Source organism: Rhipicephalus microplus, chromosome 9, assembly GCF_043290135.1.
Source record: "Rhipicephalus microplus isolate Deutch F79 chromosome 9, USDA_Rmic, whole genome shotgun sequence".
NCBI classification, from domain to species: Eukaryota; Metazoa; Arthropoda; class Arachnida; order Ixodida; family Ixodidae; genus Rhipicephalus; species Rhipicephalus microplus.
In genome coordinates this window covers 81,096,167-81,111,297 of record NC_134708.1, presented here as the reverse complement: position 1 = coordinate 81,111,297, position 15,131 = coordinate 81,096,167, and positions in this window count along the sequence as shown.

Genomic DNA, 15,131 nt, shown 5'->3' with positions numbered 1-15,131 from the left:
AATTTGGTGAGCGAAGCAATGTAAAGGCAGACGTTCTGGCCAAAATCATCGTTGATGCTGTGATCTGTGCCGAGAAATCAGGGCCCTGTCGATTTTGTAACATGCGACGGGGCTGTGAGGAACCGCAGCAAGTGGACGATTTTCGGTGTAAGTGTGCCAAGTAAATCACCCAGTGGATTCGAGCCGGTATCTGCATTTTTTATCGGATTTCCCACGCCTTGTGAAATGTGTCCATAGCGCAGTCTGTTCCAAAGGGCTTTTGACACCAGATGGTAGAATTAGCAACGAATATTTAAAGAAGGCCTTTAAATACGACTCTGCAAGTTGAGTGACACTCAGGGCAATGCCGCATGTCACCATGGCTGTTTGCCAGCCTAATGGCTTTGAGAAAATGCGGTTCAACCTTGCAATAATCTTCTTCAGTGATGAAGTTCTAAGGGGCCTGTTTGTCTACAACAGCCATTGGAACACTGCTATGGCACTGGTTGTACCAAGGCAACTTCTGCATTTGTAGCTATGATGAGAGATCTCATCGATGCCATGACATCAAGACAGTCCAAGCGAGGCTTAACACCAGACAGTAAAGCAGTAACAAGCATCAAATGCTTTTTGGAGTTCTTGGCAACTTGTGAAAAAGCTGCACCTAAGAAGGGTGGGTTTCTCAGTGAATCAACTGCCGAACGACTCCGCGTCACTCTAACCAGCACCCTTTACATCCTGCACTATGCGACGAAAGCCTTGGGCTATAAATACTTGAAGACGTCTCGCTTCTGCCAGGATGTGCTCGAAAACCTTTTTGGTATTCTGAGGCCAATGGCTATAATGATCACCATACGCCGACACAGTTCTTGATCTCTGTGAATTGCCTCAGTTTCTATAGTTAGGCAAAGTCACTTTCTGGTTGATCATGAAGTCACAGATTTCCGTCATAATATTGGAACTGAACCCTGTATGGAACACTTCTGGACGTTGTCTTTAGTCAAAATATTCTCTAAAGCGACAGACCACAACCAACTGTTCATGAAGTCACAGATATCGGTCATAATATTGGAACTGAACCCTCTATGGAAGCTTTCTGAATGTTGCCTTTGGTCAAAGTATTAACTAAAGCGACAAACCGCACCGAACTGTTCATGAAGTCACAGATATCGGTCACAATATTGGAACCGAACCCTGTATGGAAGACTTCTGAACGTTGACTTTGGTCAAAGTATTCACTAAAGCGACAAACCGCACCCAACTGTTCATGAAGTCACAGATATTGGTCACAATATTGGAACCGAACCCTGTATGGAAGACTTATGGATGTTGTCTTTAGTGAAAGTATTCTCTAAAGCGACAAACCGCACCCAAACGTTCATGAAGTCACAGATATCGGTCATAATATTGGAACTGAATCCTGTATGGAAGACTTCTAGATGTTGTCTTTAGTCAAAGTATTCTCTAAAGCGACAAACCGCACTCAACTGTTCATGAAGTCACAGATATCAGTCATAATGTTGGAACTGAACCCTGTATGGAAGGCTCCTAGACGTTGTCTTTAGTCAAAGTATTCTCTAAAGCGACAAACCACACCCAACTGTTCATGAAGTCACAGATATCGGTCATAATATTGGAACTGAACCCTGTATGGAAGACTTATGAACGTTGTCTTTGGTCAAAGTATTCACTAAAGCGACGAACCACACCCAACTGTTCATGAAGTCGCAGATATCGGTCACAATATTGGAACTGAACCCTGTATGGAAGAGTTATGGATGTTGTCTTTAGTCAAAGTATTCTCTAAAGCGACAAGCCGCACCCAACTGTTCATGAAGTCACAAATATCGGTCATAATATTGAAATTGAACCCTGTATGGAAGACTTCTATATGTTGTCTTTAGACAAAGTATTCTCTAAAATGACAAACCGCACCCAACTATTTATGAAGTCACAGATATCGGTCATAATACTGGAACTGAACCCTGTATGGAAGGCAGCCAAAATGTTCTCCAATGCAATAGAACAGACCCGACACTTCATGATGCAATAGACATTAAAGATGACATTGGAACCAAGCACAGGGTGGAACACTTTCGGACAGTATATTTATTTATTTTCATATACGGCAGCCCGATGTGAGGCAACTGCAGGAGTGGTGTACATATATACAAAATGAAAGCTTTAAACAGTAATATCACAATAAGTTTGCGAATGTAAACAAATATTACTACCCCCTGAGTGCACCCCGGTAAGAAATAAGAGAAACGGAACATTTAATATGATACAAGTGCCTCCAAAAAGTCAGACACACTGGTATCACTAACCAAGCCAAGTAGATAATCAGAGTGTTAGATAACTTTATTTTGAACGTGTAAGAGAGCACTACAAATGGCTTGTAAGCTGGATTGTGGTTGCAGATCAGTGCTGTGTTGAAGGTTTCTGCACGTTGCTGGTAGTTTAAATATCCTTCAACATCTACAAAAAGCATGTGATACTTCTTGATGAGACAGATATTGCTTTTGAGATGGCAGCCAAGCACTGTGTAGAAGATTTTCACATGTCATCAATAGTCAAAATACCTTATAATGCAATAAAGCATGCTGTGAATTTTTGATGGGACGTATATCGGTCATAGGATTGCACCAGAGCACCGTACAGTAGTTTTCGCAAGTTTTCTCACATAGCTAAACTGAATATCTTGATATTTTGAATATGCTTAAGTGCATGCATATATAGTCCAAAATAATGCGTATACTAAAAAACTGAACCGAAATGAAGCAGTCCTTTGAAACACATACAAAACATCTAATAATATCTTGAGCTCATTACAGTCTGGAGGACCCGGTAAATACATGCACAGTTCTGAAAGGTCTCAGAAGTCACATGGGGTACTTTTTGCATATTTCTATACAAAGTGCAGTACAGTACTAGTGCACCTTCATTCATTCTGTGCATACATGTGGTGACCTTCTCTTCTTACTATCGTGTCATCGTGCAGCTGATTTCAAATCACGTGCTTCTCACAAGGTTTTCAGTAATCTGTCCAGCTGTAAACAAAACGCGTGTTATGTTATAGTAAGCTGTAAAACGACGGAGAAGCGCCATTGTATGCCTATAGCTATGAGTATCATAATTAACTATAGGTTAGGAATTTGTGTGTTACAATGCCTTCAAACAACCTATGTGCTTGGCAGCGTGGCAGAGAAGCGGAACAAGCGAGTAGTGAAATGGCAGGCTATACCACCAGTGCTTAATCATGCAACTTTCTTTTTCGATCCCCACAGGAACGCACGCTCGAGTTTCTATCTTGTACATGAATGGACATAAGACCGCTGACAGCTGAATGTGTCAGCGTCGCTGGTACTCGACACGAAATCACATCACACTGCTACCAACCAGTGCACGCTTGTTATTAGCTTGGCAACTCCCGCAAACAATTTGCACCGAAGCCAACGAATGTTTCAGCGTCATACAATTCGCGAATACACTTATATATAAGTAAGTACGATTTCACATCACCAAAATGTGCTGGCGAGTGCGAGGTTCGCTTTCAGCGATGATCAATAACGATGTTGAAAACAAACATAGTGCAGATAAAAACTCCTGTGTATGCACTACGCGATGTTTACAGCGTCGTATATGGTGTCTTGTTGCGATGGAAACTACCGTAGATTTCTGTCAGCCGATGTTCCTCGCATGTGCTGGTTCATACGAACTAGAAGGTAGAGGCCTACGCTGGATGCAGATGACACTGCTCTGAATTGCCTCCGCGGTAGGCAAGGGCTCACGCTCAAAGCTTCAAACCTCTGAAGTCTGTTTACACTCTTTTTTAGCACAGATAATCACACATGAAAGCACGAGAACACCGACATGCTCTAGTAGTCTGTGCGATGTTTTCGCTCGGCCGACGATCGCACTCGGGACTCGTGCAAGCATAGCCGGCCGGCATTCACTGGATGGGGGGGCGCTGGCGTCGATCGACGGGAGCGGTCGCATACGACGTCGGCTCTGTGAAATATCGCAATTATTTGCGTCAGATCAAGTCGTTCTCCTGCAAGCCTTCTACCACCGTCTCCAAGAACGTCAGCCGCAACCGAAGACATCACGTCTTGTCAGGTGGGCCGTCTTCTAACCTTTTTTTGGTCACTTGAAGCTTTCGCCAAACCACCGCGGAGTTAAACCTAACCGCAGTAAGGGCCGCGCTGGCCCTGCCCGGGGTTTCCCCGGTAATGGCGTCTCCAAATCAAGTCACCGGCTACGATCCGGAGTCCCTACAGATAATACAGATGGATACCGCTCAAACCGAGACACCTCTACCAACCGAGGAAGACGCTCAAACCGAGACACCTCTACCAACCGAGGAAGAGTACCTCAAGGATATAGTCCGCGTCTGGCGCGGAAGGAAGAACACAGCAGTGGCGTCGAGAGACGCCAGGGCTCCTGCAGCCAAACAACAAGCAGCGTCTCGCCCTCAGCAAGCACAGGGCAAGAACGCGCCGAGCGTCGCCTCGCAGCGCGCCAAGCAACTCCAGTGGCGGCCGAAGAGCACGCCGCGCATCGAAGAAGACGACATCATAGTGGTGCTGAAACCGCGTGAGACGCTCGAACCTCAAGGCCACGTTTGGTCCTGGACAAGCCGGCGCTGCAGTCCGCAGCATCCTCGGAGCCGACGCAAGTGTGGGACTTGCGGTGTGGCCCCTCTGAGATCAGAATGTACTTGTGTGCACGCTCAAATCAGTGGACGCCGCCGAGAGACTCCTCGGGGACATTAAGCTGCCAGTCGGGGGCCGCCAGCTAACATTCCGGGGACATCCCAAACTCTCCGGTGAGTTCTGTCGGGGCATCGTGCATGTCTCTCAAGACGAAACGTCCGAAACTGTGAAAAGCAAGCTCAGTGCTGAGCCAAATATAGTGTCTGTGCGCAAGCTTGGGGACACCCCGGTTGCGGTGATCACCTTCGCGGGGACCAAGGTGCCACGGACGGTGTTATACAACTGCGAGCGGCTCCCTGTTCGCTTGTATAAGAAGACAGTGCCTGCATGCCCACTTTGTGGCACAGTGGGCCATCGAGCAGATACTTGCCCGCGCCCGCAGCCCGGCCGCTGCACAAGCTGCGGCGTTCAGGTACCTACTGCTACTCCTGACGGCCCTACAGAACACCAGTGCATTCCGAGCTGCCTCCTCTGCGGCGGTGGCCACAAGACTGGAGCTCCCGGTTGTGCTGGACGGTTCCGGCAGCCGGTCAAGTCGGGATCCCCACGCGGATCCAAGCCGAGGACAACGGGGGGAACGGGGGGAACAAACAGGCTCCGACTCCCAAGACTGGCCCCAAGAAAGCACCAGCCGCCAAGTCGAATAAGCCAGAACTCAAGAAGACCGACACCGGGCACTCCACCAATGTAAAGCCTGGGACCCCGTCGGGGCCTCCTGCCTTGGTCAAGGACTTCCCACCCTTGACACCCGTCCAAGCACAGGTGAGCTGTTGGGGTGGGGCAGTCTCTGGACCTTCCTCTTCTCCCTCCCCTACCGAAACCGCCCTACAGCAGCAGATAGGGGAGCTCAGGCGCCAGAACCAAATTCTTGCGCGCAAAATTCAGGAATTAGAAGCGAAGCAGGTTAGGTCATCCGAGCCAGTGCAGGAAGCCGAGGCAGAGGACGGGGATGACGGCTCTTCCGTCACATCCCGCCTCACTAGCGTCTCGCGGCAGGACGCGGACACGGTAGTTGGACCAGCTCCCATTACCGGATCCATCGGTCGCATCGAGTCCCTAGAGCATAAAACCGAGCAATTAGAGGCGAGCGTGGCAGCCCTCCCCACTCAAATCATGTCGGCAGTCCGCGAGTCCTTTCAGGACATGTTCACGGCAGCCTTAACGCAAGCACTTCCCGAAATTGTGGCGCAGGTCTCTAACTCAGTCCTTAAAGCCATGCAGCCCTGGGTTATCGCCCAAATTAAAAACACCACTCAGAGCGACTCTCCGCAGGTTAAGCGCAAGCCGGCCTCCCGTCAGGCAGCAGAAGAAGGCTTTTCGGGGCCGGCTTCAGGTCCGGACCGGTCCTCTGCACCGTAAATAAATACTAAAAGATGGCTAGCCGATCTAATAAACAAGCTAAATATCGACAAAAATTTGAGATTATACAATGGAACTGCAGGGGTTTTAGAGCCTGGAAAAAACGGTCGCACCTTCAGCTCTACTTGCAGTCCCTCGGAAACATGCCGGCCTTGCTTGCTTTGCAGGAGCCCGGTTTGGACGTTAAATTCTCTGGCTATAGCACTTTCCAGGGAGGGCCCTCGTCATGCATCCTGGTGAACAAGGCATATACCGCAATTCAGGTCGATTTAAACTTAAGTACTGAACAAGAATACACAATGGTCAGAGTACTGCCTCTAAGATGTCGCGACCAGTCAATACACATCCTAAATATATACAGCCCCCCGCATAAGCCCCGCGTAACTTTTAGCGAAATCTTCCTCCGGGCGATCAAGTTGGCAGACAAGGACCCCTTAGTGATCGTGGGAGACTTCAATGCTCCCAGCCTTCACTGGGGCTATCACTACGAGAAGGCCAGAGGACGTAAGCTGGCGGAGCTTATCTCCACCCTTCGCCTCACGCTGCTCACGGATCCGGCGTACCCCACTCGAGTGGGGAATTCAGTAACCCATGACACGTGTCCGGACCTCTCTCTCGTAAAAAACGCTAAGGATGCTACCTGGGAGAACTTGGGCGATTCTCTAGGCAGTGATCACTGCCTTCTCCGGGTCACACTCCTGGAAAAGTCAGCTCATAAAAAATGCGGTCAAGCCAAGTTGACCGATTGGACCCAATTTCGCAATCAGACTATCCCTCCCGTACTATTTTCTGGAGGCTATGCAGAATGGGCTCAACACGTAAACAACATTCAGAAAAGACTTACTACTACCCTCCAAACCAACGAAGAAATCCCCGCAGTTGACACTCACCTCCTACACTTGTGGGAGGCGCGCCGAAGCTTAACAAAACGTTGGAAAAAGCAGAAGACTAATCGCAAATTACGTATCCGCATAGCCCAACTCACGGAACAAGCTGCAGCGTATGCTGCCCAACTCTCAGATTCAAATTGGATAGCCCGCTGCGACGCCGCAGCTCGTCAGATGAGCTCAAAGGGAACATGGCGTCTCTTTCGCAGTCTCATAGACCCCTCTCAAACGAGAGGGGAGGCGCAGAAGCAGCTCCGGCGAGCTCTGCAAGGGTACCAAGGCACTCCGGCACAGCTTGCGGATGCTCTGTGCGATAGGTATCTCTGTCGTACGGAGGACCCGCCTGGGCCGGCGTACACGTACTCTGGTAAGCCTAACCACCAACTCGATGCCCGTTTTGAGTTGCATGACCTTAAAGCGGCTTTAGCTAAAATGCGCAGGGGTACGGCTCCGGGGCTGTACCGCATAACAGTAAAGCTGTTGGCAAACCTCCCTGACACAGCCTACCTCCATTTATTGGAATACATGAACGAGATCTGGGACGGCCGTGCGCTCCCTTCCGAATGGAAAACGTCACTTGTGACTTTTATCCCCAAAGCAGGCAAGGCCGTGAATACGGAAAATCTGAGGCCCATATCACTGACTTCGTGCGCGGGCAAGCTTATGGAGACGATGGTACGGGATCGCCTCTCCCCATACCTTGAGGGCAAGGGCTTCTTTGCAGACACCATGTTTGGGTTTCGCCCACACATGTCTGCACAGGACGTCCTTCTCCAGCTCCATAGGGCCGTCATACAGCCCATAAGTATGCAACACAATGATAAAGCCATCCTCGCCCTTGATCTGAAGGGGGCTTTCGACAATGTTAAACACAGCAGCATCCTGGCTAACTTGAGCTCCACTGATTGCGGGGCTAAGGCCTTTGCATATGTCAGAGATTTTCTCTCTAAACGCCAGGCACTTCTTCGGATCGAGGACGACGAATACGGCCCGTACATTATGGGAACACGGGATACCCTACAGGGAGCAGTGTTATCACCACTCCTTTTCAACATTGCTATGATGCACCTTCCAAGCGAATTGGCCAGGGTGGAAGGCACACAACACGTAGTATATGCCGACGATATTACAATCTGGACCACTGAAGGGAGCCTTGGTGAAATGCAGGAACGCCTTCAGCAGGCCGCATCCATAGTCGAGGCGTATGCCAACGATTGTGGACTCCAATGTGCTCCAAACAAATCAGAGCTTCTGCACGTTAGAGCGAAGCCAAGAGATAAATCAGCCATACACATCTCCCTGTCTGGGGTTCCCATCAGAGAGGTGGAGGAGCTCCGGGTTTTGGGCCTGTTCATTCACCACAGACTTAGACCGGACTCCACTATAGCGAAACTTAAGAGAATAGGCGAACAGGTAGGGCGCATGATCCACCGCGTTTCCAACAAGCGGGGTGGTCTGCGGGGCAGGGACGCGCTTCGGCTCGCACATGCCTTCGTGACTAGCCGGATCCTCTACGCCGTCCCATACCTTCGCACTAACAAGCAAGAAGACGAAAGAATAGATGCCATCATCCGTAAGGCTACTAAACGAGCTCTGGATCTCCCGGTGGCCACTTCCAACGCCAAACTGAGGGCGTTAGGTGTGCTCAACTCCTACCAGGAGTTGCGGGAGGCCCACCTTATGAATCAATATACGCGGCTCGTGCAGACGGCTCCCGGGCGCCGCCTGCTAAACCGCTTACATATACAGCACACTTGCACTGCAGAGGAGGCGGAGCGTATTCCGGAACTATGGCGGCATATGCTCTCGGTCGCTCCACTCCCCAGTAACATGGATAAGCACACGCACGAAAGCAGAAGACAGGCGCGGGCTCGCACGCTTGAGAGGCAACACGGCTCCCGACCTGGTGTATTCTACGTAGATATAGCAGGGCCTTCGCCCACGGGATTTTACACGGCCTCTGTAGTTCACCGGGAAAAGCATGTCAATGGGCTCTCGTTCCGAGCACAAAATCCAGAGCGCGCTGAGGAAGTCGCGATAGCGCTTGCTGCTGCGGACCCCAACTCGAAAGTTATCATCACGGACTCCCGGAAAGCATGTACTCATTACTTGGTAGGAGAGATATCCCCCCTAGCCAGCCAAATTCTAAAACGGGCTCTCGCTGATCCAGCCCCGAAACGCATCGTATGGGCTCCTGGCCATCAGGGCTTACGAGGTAATGAGGCCGCCGACGCGGCCGCCCGAGCGCTTACCCACCGGGCTCCTCACCTTGGCTCTTATGACTCGGAGGCCAATACACCGCTGCTGCGGTTCAAAGAAATTCTGACCTACTATCGTGACACTCACCGCATTTACCCGGCTCCTGCAAAGGGGTTGAGTAAGGCGGAAGAGCGAACTCTAAGGCGCCTGCAGACAGGTACTCTACTCTGTCCTGCAATCCTAAAGCATTTCGATGCGAACACAGATGGGTGGTGCCCATACTGTGGGGAGACGTGTGATATCTTCCACATGGTATGGGCATGTCCGAAAAATCCCCACCTACCCCCTTCCCCTACCCCTTCCCGAGAGGCATGGGAGACTTCCCTCCTCAACTGCTCATAACTAGAGTCTCAACGAGCTCTAGTGAGACGGGCGCGAGTAGGGGCCTCGTCATGCGGTGTCCCGGACTAAGGACGCCGACCATGTAGCAGGGTCATGCTTTGGCCCCGTACCTCTCTCTTCTCTCTTTTATAATAAATGTTTTTCATCATCATCACTGGATTTGTCGGCGTCGCTCGAACGCGGCACGAAACCGCGTCACGCTGGTAGCACTCGCAATCGTTTCGTTGTCATTCTAGATCACGAAGCGGTCATTCAGAAACGTTTGGAGTAGTTTCCGTGCTTGGTTCCAGCACTCGGTCGTGCCGTCGAAGCGGCGGCCATTAGGCATAACATTTGGAGGCATCGCGGCCTCTGGTTGGTTGGCGCGCGGCCACTGGTTGGTTGGCACCGCTGTACGCGTGGTGACGTAGCGTACGCGTGGCAAAAATGTCAAGTCCGGCTTGATCCCTCGCACGTCCTCGCGTATGCTCCATGCACCTCCAACACCGACGCCAAGAGGCGCAATTGGCGCTTTTAACGCGTAGATGCGAGCATACACGTGCCAGTGGTTGCGCTTTGATCTGTGATTTTCTGTACTAGAAACGAGTGTAAACAGACTTCGGAGGTTCGGAGCTTTGAACGTGAGCCCTCGCCTACCACGGAAGCAATACAGAACGGTGTTATCTGCATCCAGCGTAGGACTCCACCGTCTAGTTCGTATGAACCAGCACATGCGAGGAACATCGGCTGAAATAAATCTACGGTAGTTCCTATCGCAACAAGACACCATATACGACGCCCCAAAACATCGCGTAGTGCATACGGAGGAGTTTTTATCTGCACTGTGTTTGTTTTCAACATCGGTATTCATCATCGCTGGAAGTGAACCTCGCACTAGCCAGCACATTTAGGTGATGTGAAATCGTACGTCGTTATTTATAAGTGTATTGGCGAATTGTATGATGCTGAAACATTCGTTGGCTTCGGTGCTAATTGTTTTCGTCTGTTGCCAAGCGCTAGTTGGTAGCAGTGTGATGCGATTTCAGGGTACCAGCGACGCTGACACATTCAGCTGTCAGCGGTCACATGTCCATTCATGTACAAGATAGAAACTCGAACCCGCGTTGCGGTGGTTATCGAAAAAGAAAGTCGCATGATTAAGTGCTGCTGGTATTGCCTGCTATTTCACTTCTCGCTTGTTCTGTATGTATGTGTATGTATGTTGTATGTGCTTGGCTGCCACGCTGCCAAGCCCATACGTTGTTTAGAGGCATTCTAACACCTTTATTCTTAATTTATATTTCATTCTGAAAGTCATAGCTATAGGCATACAATGGCGCTTCTCCGTCGTTTTGCAGTTTACTATAACACGCGTTTTGTTTGCAGCTGGACAGATAACTCAAAACCTTGTGAGAAGCACCTAATTTGATATCAGCTGCACGATGACTCAATAGTAGGAAGAGAATTGATTTGATTGATTGATATGTGGGGTTTAACGTTCCAAAACCACTATATGATTATGAGAGAGGCCGTAGTGGAGGGCTCCGGAAATTTAGACCACCTGGGTTTCTTTAACGGGCCCCCAAATCTGTGCACACGGGCCTACAACATTTCCGCCTCCATCGGAAATGCAGCCTCCACAGCCGGGATTCGAAACCGCGCCCTGCGAGTCAGCAGCCGAGTACCTTAGCCACTAGACCACCGCGGCGGGGCAGTAGGAAGAGAAGGTCACCACATGTATGCACAGAATAAAAGAAGGTGCACTAGTACTGTACTGCACTTTGTATAGAATAAATGCAAAAAGTACCTCATGTGACTTATCAGACCTTTCAGAACTCTGCATGTATTTATCTGTTCTTACAGACTGTAATGAGCTGAAGATATTATTAAATGGTTTCGACCATTGAATCTTTGTATGTGTTTTGAAGGACTGCTTCATTTCTGTTCTGTTTTTAATATACACATTAACTTGGACTATATATGCGTGCACTTAAGCATATTGAAAGTATCAAAATATTCAGTTTAGGTATGTTAGAAAACTTGACAAAACTACTGTACGGTGCTCTTGTGCAATCCTATGACTGATATCTGTCCCATCAAAAATTCAGGGCATGCTTCATTGCATTATAGGCTATTTTGACCATTGATGACATGTGAAAGCCTTCTACAGAGTGCTTGGCTGCAATCTCAAAACCAATATCTGTCTCACCAAGAAGTATCAGTTGCATTTTGTAGATGTTAAAGGATATTTAAACCACCAGCAACGTGCAGAAACCTTCAACACAGCACTGATCTGCAATCGCAATGCAGCTTAGAAGCCATTTTTAGTGCTCTGTAACATGTTCAAATAAAGTTATCAATCACTGGAATGATCTACTTGGTTTGGTTTGTGATACCAGTGTGTCTGACTTTTTGGCGGCACTTGTATCATAACAATGTTCTATTTCTCTCATCTTTAGCGGGGTGATCTCAAGGGGTAGTGATATTTGTTTATGTTGGCACATTTATTGGGATATTACTGTTTAAATGCTTTCATTTTGTATATATGTACACCACTCCTGCAGTAGCCTCACATTAGGCTGCCGTATTTGAAAATACATAAACATACCACCCGAAAGTGTTCCACGCTGTGCTCAGTTCCAATCTTATCACTAATATCTGTTGCATCATGAAATGTCGGGTGTGTTTTATTGCATTGGAGAACATTTTGGCTGCCTTCCATACAGGGTTCAGATCCATTATTATGACCGATATCTGTGACTTCATGAAGAGTTGCGTGCGGTTTGTCATTTTAGAGAATACTTTAACTACAGACTACATGCGCAAGTCTCTTGTACAGGGTTCAGTTGCAGTCCTCTGACTAAGATCTGTCTTATCATAAACGTTTGAGGTACAGATAGTTGCGTTAGAGCTTATTGTTACTACAAAAAATACCCGAAGGCATTCTATGTAGTGCGTGGTTCCATTCTTATGACAGTATCCGTTGCATCATTAAGAACCAGTGCGGTTTCTTGCATTAGAGGATATTTCCAATACGCTTATCATTTGAAAGCCCTTCACACAGGGCACAATTACAGCCTCATCAACTAAATTCGTCACATCATGAAGAGCAGGGTGTGGGTTGTTGCAATGAAGAACATTTCCCCTGTAGACAACGTTCAAAAGCCTTCCATACAGTGTTCAGTTCCAATATTATGACCGATATCTGCGACTTCATGAACAGTTGAGTGCGGTTTGTCGCTTTAGAAAATACTTTGACTAACGACAACGTCCATAGGTATTCCATACAGGGTTCAGCTCCAATGTTATGTTCGATATCTGTGACTTCATGATCAGTTGGGTGCGGTTTGTCGCTTTAAAAAATACTTTGACTAAAGACAACGTCCAGAAGCCTTTCATACATGTTTAAGTTCCAATATTATGACCGATATCTGTGACTTCATGAGCAGTTGGGAGCGGTTTTTCGCTTTAGGTAATACTTTGACTATAGACAACGTCCAGAAGTCTTGCGTACAAGGTTCAGTTGCAATATTATGACCGATATCTGTCACATCATGTAGTGTGAGGCACAGTTAGTTGCATTAGAGCACATTTCGTCTTTCGAAAATGCGCAAAGGCATTCTACGCAGTATTTGGTTCCTATCTTATGACCAATATCTATTGTATCAATAAGAATCAAGTGTGCTTTGTTGCGTTAGAGGATATTTCTAACACACACATCAGCCGAAAGCCTGCTACTCTGGTCTCATTTGTAGTCTTACGACTTAAATTGGTCAGATCATGAAGTTTCAGGTGTGATTATTGAGTGCTATAAAATGTGAAGTGTAAATGTACTGAAGGTACCAGCATATTCATGATATTATCAATAAAATTTGTAGTGCAGGTATAGAAACCCGGTGGTTTATAAACCTGATAGGGGGGCAGCCTCCACCTCATTCTACGAAGAGAGGAGGGGAGGGGGCTCAATGTCCTTGTCTATATATTAACATAATAGGGAGGGGGCGCTAAGTCAGCCCCAACATGGACATAATAGGATGGGGAAGGGGGCACCGTGACAAACTTTTGCCCCCCCCCCCTCTTAAGGAGAACCCTGCACACGCCTTTGATAGACGCACAATATCCTAGACGCGAATTTTCATTCGCGGGAGTGGCGCACGCACCGATGTTGATGTCTGGTGCATACCGCTGTAATTACTTCGGGCACTGAGATTTCAATTGATTCCAAAATAGTTGAAACTGTGGTGGGTGAAGCACTATCAATTTTTGAACGTGTTCTCATATCCTCTAAAACATACAAACCCGCTCCAGTTAAGAACGTGCCGTTCTGTGCTGAACTTGGACAGTTCTAAGCCAAAAGGTCAAGCAACATTGTGCGTCAGCCTTGGACGCGTGGGCGTTAACGCGGTTGACGCATGTCAGTGGTTGCGCGCCCTTTTCCTCCACACGCGCGACTAGACACTTTTGACGCGTAGGCGCGTGCATACGCGTGCCAGTGGTTGGCACTGAGAGGCAGACGCAGTGCTGTCTGGGTAACGCCATTGGCGCGAAATGCACTATGTCGCATTTCGCGCCGGTTGCCGCCAGGCCACGCCGACGAACGCTGGTCACGCCCGGCGTCAGACTCTTAGAGTGCTCGCGTTGCTGTGCCCAGCGTGCACGCGCGTCAACGTTACGTCGGAGCGTATTGGGCCATTCATGATGCGCTTGTGGCCAATTCACTAGCTTCACACATACCAAATTTAGTATTAGGTTACGTGAATAGATGGCGAAGGTAAATCACTCGTTCAAACATGATAATCATGACAAGGAAGTCATGTATACGGCCTAACTAACCACCAGCTGATAGCGTTGTGCTCAATTTAAAGTGAAATATCAACCGTCCTCATTCGCTCTTCGCATGTCGATTCCCACTGTACGTGGGATCTGCCCATTTTTTTATTGCCATGTGCTACATGATCGGACAAATTGTGCCATAATATACTTAACGTGTGCAGCAGATAGGTTTGAACAGCATAAGAAGGAGCTAAACACTTTTTAGAGTGAAACAAAATGGCCTAATTGGTACTGCTTCATTATTTTACAGCACAAAGAAAGAAGCCAAGGCATGCAGTGTTGTGCCCCATCATTTGCGTGCCTTAGCTTTTTCCTTATTCGTGAGCTCCTATTATCCCATTTGCCTCCACGCTCCAAGCCCAGCTCATCTGGGCATGTTTGAAGGCATCATAGTTTGCTTCACACAAATCACTTGTGTAGAGAATAATTTGGAAACGAACAATAGTCGTCCACCTATTTTAGCACAAAGCTACCAGGAAATCTATACTGATTTCTTGGAAAAGACAATGAAAAAATTTGTTTTGTTCCTGGGCTCAAGCGTAGAACCAACACATTTTTGGGGCTGTTACTATACAACTGAAATAACCAGAATACTAGCAATGGGTAGTGCAAAAAGCAATTCGAAATGCCAAAGCAAATCTGCACTAAGTGTGGCAAATCAGATCTGTGGAAACATGCGGCAGATTTTAGCACATGATTTTATTGTAGCAAAATTTCTTGCCGCTAGTTATAAACTACTTATACCTACTGTATGAAGAAATAAGTGTACGCTTGAGGG